General features: G+C 44.9%; 1 non-coding gene across 1 annotated transcript; it reads right to left on the bottom strand.

The window, feature by feature from the left end:
- Positions 1-4,009: 4,009 nt before the first annotated feature.
- trnav-cac (transfer RNA valine (anticodon CAC)) lies at positions 4,010-4,082 on the bottom strand. Its single transcript has one exon. It is a non-coding gene; the product is annotated as a tRNA-Val (tRNA).
- Positions 4,083-15,887: the final 11,805 nt, after the last annotated feature.

The following is a 15,887-nucleotide window of genomic DNA, read 5'->3' as shown; positions in this document are numbered from 1 at the left end:
AGCATAGGGAAACTGAAAGATTAAGTGAGTTGGCAAAATTGTGGCAGATGGAGTTACATAGAATTACAAAGAATGTACATCACGGAAACAGGCAATTCGGCCCCACTAGCTTATGCCGGTGTTTATGCTGCAGACAAGCCTCCGCCAACCCCTCCTCATCTAACCGTATCTGCAGACCCTTATATTCCTTTCTCCTCCATGTGTTTATCTAGCTTCGCCGTCAACGAATCCATGCTATTCGCCTAAACTACTCCTTGTGGGAGCGAATTGCACATTCTAACCACTCTCTGGGTGAATGTGTTCCTCTTGAATGCCAAATTGAATTAAATAGTGACTACCTTATAATCATGGCCCCAATGATTTGGAGTCCCCGCATTCACAAGTGCAAACACCTTATCTACGTCTAACCTATCAAACCCTTGCATAATCTTAAAGTCCGATATCAGGTCACCCCTCAGCATTCTCATTTCTATACAGAAGAGCCCCAGTCTGTTCAAACTTTCAAAATGGGCAAGTGTGAGCTCATCTACTTTCGACTGAAGTAAGATAGATCAGAGTATTTTCTAAATGGTGAGAATCTAGGAACTGTGGAGGAGCAGAGAGATTTAGGGGTCCAAGTACAGAAATCGCTAAAAGCCAGTGGAATGTTAGAAAAATGAATTTAAATGTCTCATGGCATGTTGGCCTTTATTTCAGGGAAACCGGTATTCAAAGGGGGGAAGTATGTTACAGATAGAAATCCCTGCTGAGAAACAATTTAAAGTATTGCATTCAGTTCTGGGCACCACCTCTCAGGAATGAAATATTGGCCTTGCAGAGGGTGCAGCGCAGATTCACCAGATTGATACCGGGGCTAAAATGGGTAAATTATGAGGACAGGTTATGCGGAGGTCGGTCCTCATTTTTCTCTTATGAATCCGGCCCCATCCGTTTACTGTTGACGGGAGCGGGTCTGATACGAAGTCAGTCAGAATCGGATGCAAATCACATCACGGTCACAGCGGGTCTGGGACTGGCGACTGGTTTTACATTGAGTCTTTTTTAAGGGATAGGCTGTACATTTTTTGTATAATAATAATAATAAGTTTGATACAATGAAGGTTTTTTTCGGTTATTTCCCATTTCCACCCACACCAGTTTTATACAGTAACAGGTAACAATGTTTAAGGGATGTGATGTGCAGTGTTGGTGGAATCAGTGTAATTTAACTTGATACATTGAAGAATCTCTTGTCTATCCCAGGCTTTTACCTTAGGTTTAGATCCTCACCTAGTTTAAAATCGGTCACTCACTGATATAAATAAACCAATAACAACCCTGAAACCTCAGCGGGTATATTTGTTCCGATAATTAGTGACGGTCGCAATTTCCATTGAAATTACAATCGGCAAATCGCAGAGGCTGTTTCGGGTTTGACAAACTGTGAAACAGATTGTTTTAAAAGCCGAAAAAAGGGAAAACCCGGTAGTAGATATAAAGTTTTATACATTATCTCTTTCTGTTTCAGATTTACAATTTCTCTTTGTGTGTTGCTGACAGGAGCGGCTATAATGGAGCCCAGTGACTGGGTAATGAGCTGCACTGAGACATTGGCCTGTGTTACAGACAGGCTCGTTGGACCTGCTCATTTCGACTCATCTCATTGTCAGCAACGGGAAATTACTGAAATTGAGGCTGGTGAATAACTGCTCGAAATACCAATCCTCTCCACCACTGGGGACTGAATCTTCCGACAAACACGGATTTTCAATCGTGCAAGTTTCATTCACCTATTCTGCTCTTCGTTTCCCTGATCTGATTGGTGCGCCTTTCCCTTCAATTCAGGACTGATAGGAAAAACTCGATTTTACAGTCGATTTTCGGGTCATGACGTATAGTGATATTTCAAATAATTGAAATCGCCCCTTATTAACCCCAATATCGTCACCGACACGTTTGACAAATGCAAAGCGGCTTCAATCACGGCTTTGCTGACACAACTCGTTCAAAGATACTGTCGGTAATTGGTGGGTCTTTCAAGTCATGACACGAACGTAACGGTTCGCACTGCCGTTTTCCCCAAGACACTTCAGATTCATGTGGAATGATTTCGCTTTGGGGGTTAAAACCATTCCCTCTTCACAAATCCGCGTTTGACCCCGTGTCTTTTAATATTTTTGATAAGCGATACCAAATCGGTTTGCCCCGTAGTGTACATTACTTTTTAAATATTACAGATAAGCGGAGCACTTGAGCTGTCACAGCTGTGACTTTGACTTTTCTCCCTCTCCTCTCGATCTCACCGGCAACTGTCACGAACCACAATCTTCTGTCACACTTCTCCATCAGAAAGTTCCGAGCCTCGGTTTTCAAATGAAATAACGCCCATCTCTTCAATCAACGACAGCCCAGGGAGAGTTTCCCAGTTTCGTCTCACACTTTCCCCAAGTCCTCCTTAAAGTACCATCAAAAATTGTCCCAAAGTTAATAATAATACAATTAAAAGTTCTTATCTTCTGGGGTTTTGTTTCAGATTCCACGGCTTTTAAAGGCCACTGCGGATATTTATCGAAGCGCATCTTGATTGGAGGCTTCTTGGAGAAATCGGAGAAAGATCTCGAAGCTCTTGTAGCGCAAGCGGTCAGCGTGCGGCACTTTTATCAGCTTCAGAAATGCCCAGGTTGTGAGTTTCAGCCTCACCGAGAACAGTCGAACATTTTACTCCGAACATTTTGACCGGAGTTCAAGGTACAACTGGTATGTTCCGTCACGCATCTGCTTCTTAGTGTTCCCATGTGGGCACTTGGGTTCCTCTGGCCTACCGTCTTACAACAGTAGGTGCGAGTTTACTTGTTTACAGGGGGAGAGGGGGCGATTAGCGTCAGCTGATATGGCAAAGGCGCCGGTACGAAATCTTTAAATCTGAAGAACCAAACACACAATTCTTCTTTTCGTTAAGCGGATATTCATCGGGTGGAAGTTTCGTGTTGGGAAAATTTGGAAGGGAAATCTGCTGTCTGGTGTCACTGTGTAACGGATGAAATTATTCAGCTTACAGATGTTAATACATGAAAGGTCGAGAGGCCTTTTCCAACTCCCGTGTGGGGCAAGTTTAGCTTTTGAGCCACTGGATAAAGGGTTATTTTAATTGGTGCTAACGAATGAGAAGACATTTGGCACAAACAAGAAGAATTGTAAACTCAAGAGTTCACTGTCCATGATTCTTACATCATGTTCAACAGAAACAAGGATTCTCCTCAACACGTTACTGAGAATTTTATAAAAGGGATCTTCAACTCAGTTCGACGTTCACGAAGGATAATTCAGAGTCCTACCATAAATTTGTACAATGGATCTTTTTCGTATATTGAGCTTGGGTCGCTCAGTCGGTAGACTCTGAGATTTCTATAAGTGGCTCGTGATTTGAGTGTGCAGAAATCAAATCCTTGTTCAGGCAATAAATTTTGAAACAGCTGGCAAGTATCTATGTTTGCGGGACAAATGATGCCTGCGATGTGTTGTCAAAGCTTCGGTGGTATATTGTTTCCCAGGGATCGGCAGTATTGCGCTGTCTGAGGCGGTATTTGCGGCCTTCCGCCAGCAACCTGTGATTGGAGGGAGCGGGGCCGGACAGGCGGCCTGAATGTCGTTGCTGTCGTGGCCTCACTCAATCCGGGAGCTGGGGAACATCGAACTTCGAAAAACGGATGTGTTTGTTGCCGCGGTTGCCATGCTGTTTAGAACTATAGTTATGAACCGAGGCAGCTCTTCAGGGTCCTTTAAAAATCTCTCACAAATCAACAAAAACCAGTCGCAATGAGCAGCTTTGAGAGGAGATTTCTGCACAGGCAGGGCAGGAAACTGAAGTGAGGGAGAGATATTTTCGGTATCTGTGTAATGTTTGAGTGTGTGCAGAACTGGAGAGAGAAAGGAAAATATACCGGTTCTGTATTTTATTCATATTTCACCACAGAGTGAAATCTTGCGTGTTTTCATATTTATTGATTTTTAGTGGATGACGTTTTGAAAATGTTTCCGCCCGGTTTCGAACCGGGGACCTTTCGCGTGTGAGGCGAACGTGATAGCCACTACACTACGGAAACTCTGCTGTGCAAACGGTTATACGAAATGCTCGGAAGATAGTTGCCGTCTTCAAATGTTCTCAGTGCTGGGAGACGGGGCCGGGTCCCATTCAGGGGATTAAGTTTTACAAAATAGTTTGTTGTATTAATTTCGCAAAGCTCATTAAACTCAGTAAAAAGACGAATAGTTGTTCAAATCGCCATTACTCAACCAATAACTTTCTGTTTCGGACTGACGAAAATCCAGCATGTTTTTCATTCATTCATTCACCAGGCTGAATATGGAAAGTTCAGAGGGGAAGTGAAAAATGAAATGACGGGCAAAGAGAGAGTGTGAGAATAAACTGGCGGCCAACATAAACTGGCATGTAAACATTAAACGGGCAGTAGGAGCCGTACTCTGATAAGGGACCATAAAGGAGAGCTATTCATGGAGGCAGAGAGGATGGCAGAGATATTATATGAATACATTGTATACGTCTTTACCAAGGAAGAAGATGCTGCCAGAGTCACGGTAAAGGTAAATACAGTTGAGATCCTGAATGGGCTAAACATTGATAAAGAAGAGGTACTCGGAAGGCTAGCTGTACTTAAAGTAGTTAAGTCACCCGGTCCGGATGGGATGCATCGGAGGCTGCTGAGGGAAGGAAGGGTGGAAATAGCAGGAGGTACTGACCATAATCTTACAAACATCCACAGATACGGGGGTGGTGCCAGAGGACTGGAGAATTGCAAACGTTACATCCTTGTTCAAAAAAGGTTGTAAGGATAAAGCCAGCATCTATATGCCAGTCAGTTTAACCTCAATGGTGGGGGAACTTTTCGAAACGATAATCCGGGACAGAATTAACAGACACTTGGACGACTGTGGATTGATTAGGGAAAGCCGGCATGGGTTTGTTGAAGGCAAATCGTGTTTAACTAACATGATAGAGTTTTTTGTTGAGTTAACAGAGAGGGTAGATGAAGGCAACGCAGTTGATGCGGTGCATATGGACTTTCAAAAGGTGTTTGATAAAGTGCCGCACGGTAGACTTATCAGTAAGATTGAGGTCCATGGATTAAAGGGGGCAGTAGAAACATGGATGCAGAATTGGCTAAGGGACAGGAAGCAGAGAGTAGTGGTGATTGGTTGCTTTTTGGACTGGAGGGAGGTGTCCAATCGTGTTCCCCAGGTGTCAATGCTGGGACCACTGCTTTTCTTGATTTATATTAATGACTTGGACTTGCTTGTACAGGGCACAATTTCAAAATTTGAAGATGACACAAAACTTGGAAGGGTAGTGAACAGTGTGAAGGATGGTGACAGACTTCAAGAGGTTATATATTGGCCTGTGTCATGGGCGGACAAGTGGCAGATGAAATTTAACACAAAAAATGCGACATGATACATTTCGGTAGGAAGAACCAGGAGAGGCAATATAAACTAAAGGGCGCAACTCCAAAATGGGTATAGGCCCAGAGAGATCTGGTGGTTTATGTGCACAAATCGTTGAAGGCTTCAGCAGGTTGAGAATGCGGTTGAAAAGGAAAACGGGATCCTGGACTTCATAAATAGAGGCATCCAGTAAAAAAGTATGGAAGTCATGATGAACCTTTATAAAACACTGTTTCGGCCACAACTATTGTATTGTGTCCGGTTCTGTGCACCGCAGTTCAGGAAAGATGTGAAGGCCTTACAGAGGGTGCAGGAGAGATTTACCAGAATGATTGCAGGGATGAGGGAATTTAGTGACTTGGACAGACTGGAGAAGCTGGGGTTGTTCTCGTTGGAACAGAGAAGGTTGCGGGGAGATTTGATAGAGGAATTCAAAATCATGATGGGTCTAGACAGAATAGATAGAGAGAAACTGTTCCCAATGGTAGAAGGGTCGAGAACCAGAGGACATAGATTTCAGGTGATTGGCAAAAGAACCAAAGGTGACATGAGGAAAAACGTTTTTAAATAGCGAATGGTTAGGATCTGGAATGCACTGCCCGAGGGGGTGGTGAAGGCAGATTCAAAGGCAATTGTATAATTGCTTGAAAGGAAAAAAATGCAGGGCTACAGGGAAAGGGCGGGAGAGTGAGACTAGCTGGATTACGATTGCGTGGAGCCGAATGGCCTCCTTCCGTGCTGTAAACATTCTACGATTCTATGAGATTTGAGCGTCGCTGGCAAGGCCAGCATTTATTGGCCATCCCTAATTGTGCTTGAGAAGGTGGTGGTGATCCAGCTCCTTGAACCGCTAAAGTCCGTGCGGTGAAGGTTCTCCCACAGTGCTGTTAGGAAGGGAGTTCCAGGATTTTGACCCAGCGACAATGAAGGTACGGCGATATATTTCCGAGGCAGGATGGTGTGTGACTTGGAGGGGAACATGCAGGTGATGTTGTTCCTATGTGCCATATGCCCTTGACTTTCTAGGTGATAGAGGTCGCGGATTTGGGTGGTGCTGTCGATGAAGCCTTGGCGAATTGCTGCAGTGCATCCTGTAGATGGCACACACTGCACCCACGGTGCGCTGGTGGTGAAGGGGGTGAATGTTTAGGGTGGTGGATGGGGTGCCAATCAAGCGGGCTGCTTTGTCCTGGATGATGTCGAGCTTCTTGATTGAAGCTGGAGCTGCACACATCCAGGCAAGTGAAGGGTATTCCGTCACACTCCTGACTTGTACATTGTAGATAGTAGAAAGACTTTGGGGAGTCAGGAGATGAGTCACTCGCCGCACAATACCCGGCCTCTGACCTGCTCTTGTCGCCACGGCATTTATGTAGCTGGTCCAGTTAAGTTTCTGGTCAATGGTGATCCCAAGGCTGTTGATGGCGGGGAATTCGGCGATGGTAATGCCGTTGAATGTCAAGGGGAGTTGGTTAGGTTTTCTCTTGTTAGAGTTGGTCATTGCCTGGCATTGAATGTTACTTGCCACTCATCAGCCCAAGGCTGAATGTTGTCCAGGTTTTGCTGCACGCGGGCACGTACTGCTTCATTAGTAGAGGGATTGCGAATGGAAATGTACACTGTGCAATCATCAGCGAACATCCCCATTTCTGACCTTATGATGGAGGAAAGGCTATTGATAAAGCAGCTGACGATGGATGGGCGTCGGACACCGCCCTGAGGAACTCCTGCAGTGATGTCCTGGGGCGGAGATGATTTGCCTCCAACAACCACTACCATCTTACTTGGCGCCAGGTAAGATTCCAGCCACTGGAGAGTTTTCCACCTGATTCCCGTTGACTTCAAATTTCCTAGGGCTCCTTGAAGACACATCGGTCAAAGGGTGCCTTGATGTCAAGGGCAGTTGCTCTCACCTCACCTCCGGAATTTAGCTCTTTTGTCCAGGTTTGGACCAAGGCTGCAACGAGGTCTGTCGCCGAGTGGTCCTGGCGAAACCCAAACTGAGCATCGGTGAGCAGGTTATTGGTGAGTAAGTGCCGCTTGATAGCACTGTCGACGACACCTTCCATCACTTTGCTGATGATTGAGTGCAGACTGATGGGGTAATAATTTGCCGGATTGGCTTTTCCCAGCCTATTATGAACAGGACATCCCTGAACAATGCTCCACTTTGTTGGCTTTCCACCTTGGTTAACAAGTGACAGTCTAAACTTAAATGAGTTTGCTGTGTTTTCCCTGTGTTGAATTGTCACCCGTTCTCATTTTACAGGCGGTATTTTAGGACTTGGTTAAAAATGTTCCGTGCTTGTGATACAAGTAGTCTGGATTCCCACCTTAGTAATACAGAAGGGCAACGGCTGCTCCACTCTATCATACAACCCCAACTAGTGCCGCCTCAGTTAAAGTACATTAACTAGTGCCCCCCACTCTTGTACAACCTCAAGTGAGTAGATACAAAGAGTGTGTGTTTGTTTGACTGTGATGTTTATGCAACAGCAGCCGCCATTCTTTCCGTTGCTATGGAAATTTTGTTAGAGACGAAAATCGAATCCCACCCTGACAGTCCTGAAGCATCAATGTCCGGACTCAGTGCACTCGGCCATGCTCTATGTCAGTGTTGTCCAAGAGAAATTGCTGACTAGCCGCAGGTGTGGCTATGGTGGCATTGTCTAAGTCACATGAACGAATTTTAGCAGAAAACATCTTGCACGCGCACAATATACAGTGAGATGTACTTCATATGTGTCTGTTTCATAACAAACATCTCCCACCATTCAGTAACCGAGGAAGTAAAGGACTCACAACGATCAAAAACATTCGCACTCTGCTTTTCACCATTTTATCAACAACACACAAAAAGTTTAAAGTCCACATGCGAATATGAGTATTGAGACCATAGGCCTAAAGGCCGTGTCCATGACTCATTTTTATTTAATAATGGCAATTGCAATGAGCCACATCTGGATTTCCATTTCGCCAGATGAGTCTCGTGGCAAAGGAATTGGAACAACTGGTTAATGTCACAGTGGATTGATTCCACGGGCCGTGTTCTACTGACCCCAAACACTACACATTCTTACAACCAATAAAAATAAACCTGCCGGGGACGGATGCCGGGTTGGTTTTCTGGAAGTAGCAAATCAACTGTGCAGAAAAAAAAACACCTCCAGCCTAAGGCACAAGAAAGAATTTCGTACAAGCAAAGGACTGATTGTGAAGATTGAGGATTCAAAACCACAACACCAGGGAAACTGCGATCTGAATACAGCGACCTCAACCGCTGGCTCATCCTGACTCCAGAATCTCTAATTTACTGACCCCGATTTTCTCAGTGAGGCCCAATGGCAGTTTCACTCTCTCTGATTCTCGCTAAATCCTGCTGGAAGGCCGAGTGATCAGTATATAAACTCCCCGGAGTTTCCTCTGCCTGTGCTCGGTGTATGGGGACGTTTGGTCGGGCCGTGGTATCCAGTTTCCCAGGGAAGGGCAATAATGCTCGGTCTGAGACTGCATTCGCTGCTTTCCATCGGCAGCCGGTGATTGGAGAGGGCAGGGCTGGACAGGCGGCCTGAATGGTGCTGCTGTCACGGTCTCGCTCACTCCGGGAGCTGGGGAACAACAAAAAACTGATGGGATTGTTGCTGCTTCTGAGATGCGGCTCAGAACTGCTGTTGTTAACGGAGGCAGCGCTGCAGGATCCTTTAATGATCCCTCACAAATCAACTGAAACCTGTCGGAATGTGAATACCATTTTACTTTTCCAAAGTAAGGGGAGTGACATTCATCACGGAAAAATGGGAAACAGTTTGCCTGTCGCTCACTGCAGAAATATCCACGTCACAGCGAGACAGCTCTCCGGCAAACCGTGAGCATTCTCTTCGGATCTGGTCTGTCACGAAGAATTCTGATTACCTTGAAGCCAATCTCGGTTTTTTATTTATTGTTCGTGTGCCTGCTCTCCGACCGCAGGCGAAATGTTGGAATATCAGCCGTGCTCAGCTGATAGCAGCACTTTAGAAACCCGGCAATGCGAGACAATGAATGTTAAGGTAACAGTCACCCTCTGTGAGTGGAATTGAACCACCGACCATTATTAATTAACAGGAACCAATTGCGCTATAGAAACACGACGTCTTGCGCGCTGAACCATTAATTCACCGAGCGAAAGCTTCAGCTTGTAGTGATCAATGTAACAGCGGTCTTACCATCAGTTTACTTTTCAAAAATAAAGGGTGTGCAGCTTGCACGAGTGAAAATCTGTGCTGTGTTATTTCTGAACTTCAAACTCCCCTTGCCCCGAAATGCCTGTATGTCTGTATGTTGGAAGACTCAGTCACCCAATGATAGACAACATTGATTTTTCGAGCTGTTATTCACCATCCTCTATTTCAGTAACGTTCTGGTTTGCTGAAAATGAGATGAGTTGAAATGAGAAGGTCCAACGAGCCGGTGTCCACAAAGTTGTCTCTTGCACTTCCAGTGAAACGGACGGCAGTTTTCTCTTTTAAACCAGTGGTTATGATGTTAATGTGCCCGAGAAAGACTGGATTACAGCGGGTGACTCTGGGCCAGAGTAAAGTTCAATTAAAATTTATGATTGCCGAGTGGCTGGACGGTGGATTTATCCCATTTTGAACTCGGTGAAGTTACAAATCTAACGACAAGAGTTTGGGCTGGAGACGGAATAGACTAAATAAGCAAATTTAATTACGCTGATTCCATAAACATTGCACACCACAGCCCTTAAAAATTGAGACCTGTTTCTATATAAAACTGGAGAGGGTCTAAATAGAAAGTAACAGAAAAAGCCATTCATTGTATTACACTGAATTATGCTGATTACACAAACTTTGCACACCACACCCTTCAAACATTGATACCTGTTTCTATGTAAAACTGGAGAAGGTGTAAATAGAAAGTTACAGAAAAAACAACATTGAGGTATCAAATTTAATTACACTGATTCCACAAACATTGCTCAGCACATCCCTTAAATACTGATATCTGTTTCCATATAAAACTGGAAAGGGTCTAAACATAAAGTAACTGAAAAAAAACATTGATGTATGAAATGTAATTTTGCTTTACTGCGCAAACGCTGAACAGCCAATCCCTCAAACACTGTCCCGACATAAAATCAGTCGCAGAGCCCTGAGCCGCAGTGAAAATGCTGCGACCCAACGTCATTCAAACACTTAGTCTTCGGATCTGAAGTCAGATGCTGAAGTTCTGCCACCAGCTCCACGGGAAACTTGTGGATCCGAAATCCATATGGATGGCGATCGGTACTGACCACCACCGCGCTTCTGGGAGTGCAGGGGACGAAAGCAGCAGCCAACCACACTTCCTCACCAAAAGCGCAGGAATCCTACTCCTGAGAGATTCACTTCTTTAAACGTTGTTTAGATTCAGTGAATTGCGATATAATTCAATCTTTAATCGCCCTCCGCTCTGTCAGTTCAGGATTTTATTTAAACCGATAATTGGAGTTCTGTTTTACAGAGTGCCGGTTGTTTAAGCATTTCTCAGTCCCACTATTACCATTAATAACACTTTTTGCTTGCTAACTTCTGTTTGATACAAAGCACCGGTCCTGTGAAATTGATCAGCGGTTGCACCAGGTTACTGGTGTGATAAACACTGAGCATTTTTAAAAATACTTACGGTGTTGCGGTTTCTGTATTATCGCGATTATCACGTTTGCCTCACACGCAAAAAGCCCCCGATTCGATCCCGGGCAGAATTTTTTCATTATATTGGAACTTGTTCCAGATGTACCTCCAGGGGCGAGTTTCTTCTCCTGTGTTGATAGGTCGACAATTGGCTGTTCCTGTTCAATTTAACAACGGCTGCACCAAACTCCTGGTCTCATACACATTGAACATTTCCAAACAGTCTCCTAAAATACAGTCGGAAAAGCGTTTCAAATACAAAACAAATCATTATTAAACTAGTGACTGTCATTCGGTAACCATGTTAGGGTTTCTTACAGTCTGCAACAAAATGTTATAGGTTGGTTAATGGTGTTTACAGAAATATTCCTCTGTTCGTAGAGTTTATTTGGTTTCATGTAATTAATTATATCAGTGTAAGCGCCGAATCATAACCACGAGCCCACCAGGCACCTGTACGGACAGTTCACCCAATCCGGTTACTTTGATCATCTGCCCTAATCTGGCAGAAAAAACAATAGGATGAACAGCCCTTGCCTGTGAAAAGGTTTCTTCTCCCCTTAATCAAACTAATATCTGCAATTGATGGACTGGAGCGAATTGCGCTCGAAGCAGTTCTGGAAAATGCGCAATGCAGCCGCACAGGAATTCCAAATGAACTCTCCGTGGAGGAAAAGGAGTGACAGAAGCAGAAGGAGATGCCACGTGAAAGATTTGGGCCCAGACCTGCTGCATGAGACTTTAAATGTTGTCAGCCTTTAACTGTAGCTCACAGTGTGAGAACAGTCATTATTATCATTAGCCTTTTATGTATCTTCTTGCACTGCATCTCCTCAATAGCCCCGGGTTATCACAGCATCGCTTTCTGCAAATTAAATCCCAGTGTGAAAACATATACGATTTCAAACCTAAGCAAAGGGTTTGTGATTGGAAGGAGAGTGCGAGTGGGGATCATGGGCCTGGGGGGCAGTGAGATCATCTCTGAATGCTAAGATATTCCGCAAAGCAAAGAAGCAGGGAGATGAGACATTTGCGTCTATTTTTCCCGGTATGTGCAAAATCCATCCCTTCTCAATGGCCAGCACCATCCTTTCCCTCTCCCTGCTGACCAGGTCAAGATGGGTTTCATGTATTCGCTGTGTTTGCATCAAGCATCTAATTCAACTGGCAGCTGGAGGTGCAGAGGAAGCAGGAAGGAAAGAAGATTCAGAAACAGGAGATTCCACGTGAAACGGGCCGAATCTTGTGTGTGCCAGTTGCTTCAAATGATCCACGACAGCCCTGCGTCGCCTCGCTGATTTCCCAGGAGCTGCATCGATTCGGCCCGTGCGTGCGTGCATTGTGGAAATGGAAACAGAGACACCCGCTGCTTGTGGGAGTATTTCACCTCAATTTTCCATTGCACGCGCAGGCCTATCCGCACTCGGTATTTTCATGGACTGAACACGTCTTTCGTGTTCTCACAGAAAATGCCACTTTTGCGAGCAGCTCGTCTGGACTGGACTGCACTGAGTTGGGACACTGGGAGCATTCAATGAATGAAATCAGCACTTCAAACAGAAAACATTCTTCACTCACTCATCCTGATACATTCGGGTCTCCATACTTGAATTATTCTTTCATTTATTGGAACATAGGAACATGAGTAGGCCATTCATCCCCTCGAACATCCAGGTTCATACATCCTTCCTGAGGTGGGGTGCCCAGAATTGAATGCTGTCCTCCAGATGGGGTCTTGCCAGAGCTCTGCGCAGCTTTAACATAACTTCCACCCCTTGTTTTCCAGCGCTCATGAGATAAACGGGGAGAGTGAGAGCTCAAGATGGAAAGCGAGAGTGAGCAAATGGGAGAGAGAGAGAGGACTATGCATTGCACAAACCGTCGCTGTGTCGCTTTCTCAGGAGCTGCTTTGAATCTCCACTGAGCTTTTGAACCACTTACTGCACCGCAGCAAAAGTTCCAAAGCAGCATATGGGTAACGTGAAATAACCTAATCGATAGCCGATTTGTGGCGCCATGGGTAGCACGTGGGACTTCTTCTAATCACTGCAAAAGTTGTATGTCCAAATCTCACCATCGTTGAATTTTAGCTCAGGGTTCGGTGATTTCGGCGCTGGGAAGTGAAATTTTGCATCAAAACCTCAACAGGATCATTAATGCCCTTCAGGAAAGGGAAACAACCCCCTACACTTCATCTGATACAAGTGGCTCCAGTCCCACCCGAATTTATAATGCTTAATCCACTATGAGCTGGATTGGCGAAACATTCTCAAGAAGGAGGCTCATCATCTGCTCACCGCAAAAGTCAATCTGCTGGACTTCCGGTTCTATCAGACTGCATGTTCCATCAGACAGGTTTCCAACTGGACAAATGCATCCGGCTGCCGTGCAAGCATTGGTGCTTCAGGGGTAGAATTCTTGCTTGCAGTAATTCTATGCTGTAGAAGTAGCTCCTGAAGATCGCAAGATGGAAATTATCGTGGCTGAGCGGTCTAACGCGCTGATTTAAAGCTCAAGCTAAATCCCACAATTTACAGATGGATCAAAATCATAGTGCGTGGCTCCAATTCCGCAGTCTACCTCCTGTAAACTGATAACACTAAATATCACATCTGCTATTGCAACAAGAGGAACCACGTGGCGAGACAAATAATTGATGCATTTTGGAACACCTCAATTATTCCTTTTGCTCCGTTCGAAATGTTCAAAAGGAAAAAGATTCGTTTATCTCGGTGAGACTCAACTAACAACCTCGCCATTTCCCGACCCTGTACAGTCATATAAGGACGACGCACTGACTGATTGCGCCGCTGGAGCCCGGTCACTCTGATCAACTGTCCCACTCTGCTGGAAAGAATCTTAAGGTGAGAGACGCTTACCTGTGGAAACGTGTCCTGTCCCCTTGATGAAAATAATATTTGCATTTCACTTTTAGCTTCTTTCACATCCTCTGCTCCATCGCACGACAATCGGATTTTCTGTGAACAGATCAAAATAAACATTGCCAGAAATTCTAGCATCAGTGGGATTCAAACCCACGCCTCCATAGAAATTTGTTGGAACACTTTAGACCGCGAGGCCACGCTACCATAATGTCACAGTAACGTTTAAAGAGCTGTTTAATGCTCAAATTAATGAATTGAAGCTGATTGATCGCATTTACCCCGTGCTGGGGTTGTTCTCCTTCGAGCAGAGAACGTTAAGAGGAGATTTGATAGAAGTGTTCAAAGTCATGAAGGGTTCAGATAAAGTAAATAAAGAGAACCTGTTCCCATTGGCGGAAGGATCGAGAACCAGAGGACACAGATTTACGGTGATTGGCAAAAGAACCAAAGGCGACATGAGGAAACACTTTTTTACCCAGCGAGTAGTTATAATCTGGAATGCGCTGCCTGAAAGGGTGGTGGAAGCAGATTGAATCGTGGGTTTTAAAAAGGAATTCGATAAATACTTGAAGGCATAAAAATATAGAGCGACCGGAAGGAGCGGGGGAATGGGACTAACTGGATTGCTCTTGAAATGACCCGGCACGGGCTCGATGGGTCGAATAGCCTCCATCTGTTCTGTAACCATTTTATGATTGTATGATTCTATTGAAAACCTATATTCTCTTTGCATGCATTTCTCTTTCTCTCCCTATCTCTGTCTCTTGTGTTGTTGCCTGATGGGCTTTTTAGGCTTCTAATGAGACCCGAATGTATCAGGATGAGTGAGTGAAGATTTTTTTCTGTTTGAAGTACTGATTTCATTAATTGAATACTCCCAGTGTCCCAGCTCAGTGCAGTCCAGTCCAGACAAGCTGCTCGCAAAAGTGGCATTTTCTGTGAGAATACGAAAGACGTGTTCAGGCCATGACAGTACCGAGTGCGGGTAGGCCTGAGCGTGAAATGGAACGGCGACGGCTGATCGAACCTGCAACACCAGCAGAGAAGATTAAAGAAAGACTGAGACGGTAGGAAAAGTAAAGGTGCAACCCAGCTGCTGCAGCCAATGTCCACACATTTATGTATCGTCCCTCTCACAGTGAATCAAATCACCAATTTGATTAAAGTATTCTTATGGTAGAGTGTATGTTATCACCATGCCGAGACAGACGGCAATCATATCAGAGAATCAGACAATCTGAAAAATTTACGCCAGTGGAGGCCATTCCGCCGATCGTGTTTGTACCGGCCGGAAAAGAGGTATCCAGCATCGCCCGACTTACCTGCGTTTGGTCCGTAGTCTTGTCGGTTATGGCTCTTCAAGTGCATATTGAAGTGCTTTTTAAATCCGATGAGTGTTTCTGCTTCTCCCACCCTCTCAGGCAGTGAGTTCCAGAACCCCACCACCCGCTGGGTGGAAAAAAATCCCCTCTGCTCCACTCTAATCCTCGACCAATTACCCTAAATCTATCCGCCCTTTTTATTGACCTCCCTGCTAAGTGAAACAGATCCTTCCTTTCCACTCTATCCAGGCCCGTCATAATTTTGTACACCTCAATTAAATCTCCCCTCAGCCTCCTCGGTTGCAGAGAAAACACCCTCAGCCTATCCAATCTATTCTCATAGCTAAAATTCTCCAGTCCTCTAAACATCGTCGTAAATCACATCTGTACCATTTCTCGTGCAGTCGCATCTTTCCTGTAATGTGGTGACCACAACTGTAGGAAATACTCCAGCTGTGGCCTAACTAGTGTTATATTCATTTCAAGAACAACCTCACTGCTCTTACATTCTATGCCTGGGCAACACATTTAAAGTAAATAAAATGTCTCAAGATGATGAAGAGATTGAT

The sequence above is a fragment of the Heptranchias perlo genome, unplaced genomic scaffold (assembly GCF_035084215.1).
Source record: "Heptranchias perlo isolate sHepPer1 unplaced genomic scaffold, sHepPer1.hap1 HAP1_SCAFFOLD_73, whole genome shotgun sequence".
NCBI lineage: Eukaryota > Metazoa > Chordata > Chondrichthyes > Hexanchiformes > Hexanchidae > Heptranchias > Heptranchias perlo.
The sequence above is the reverse complement of the archived record's forward strand: the minus strand, read 5'-3'. Positions and strand labels throughout refer to the sequence as shown.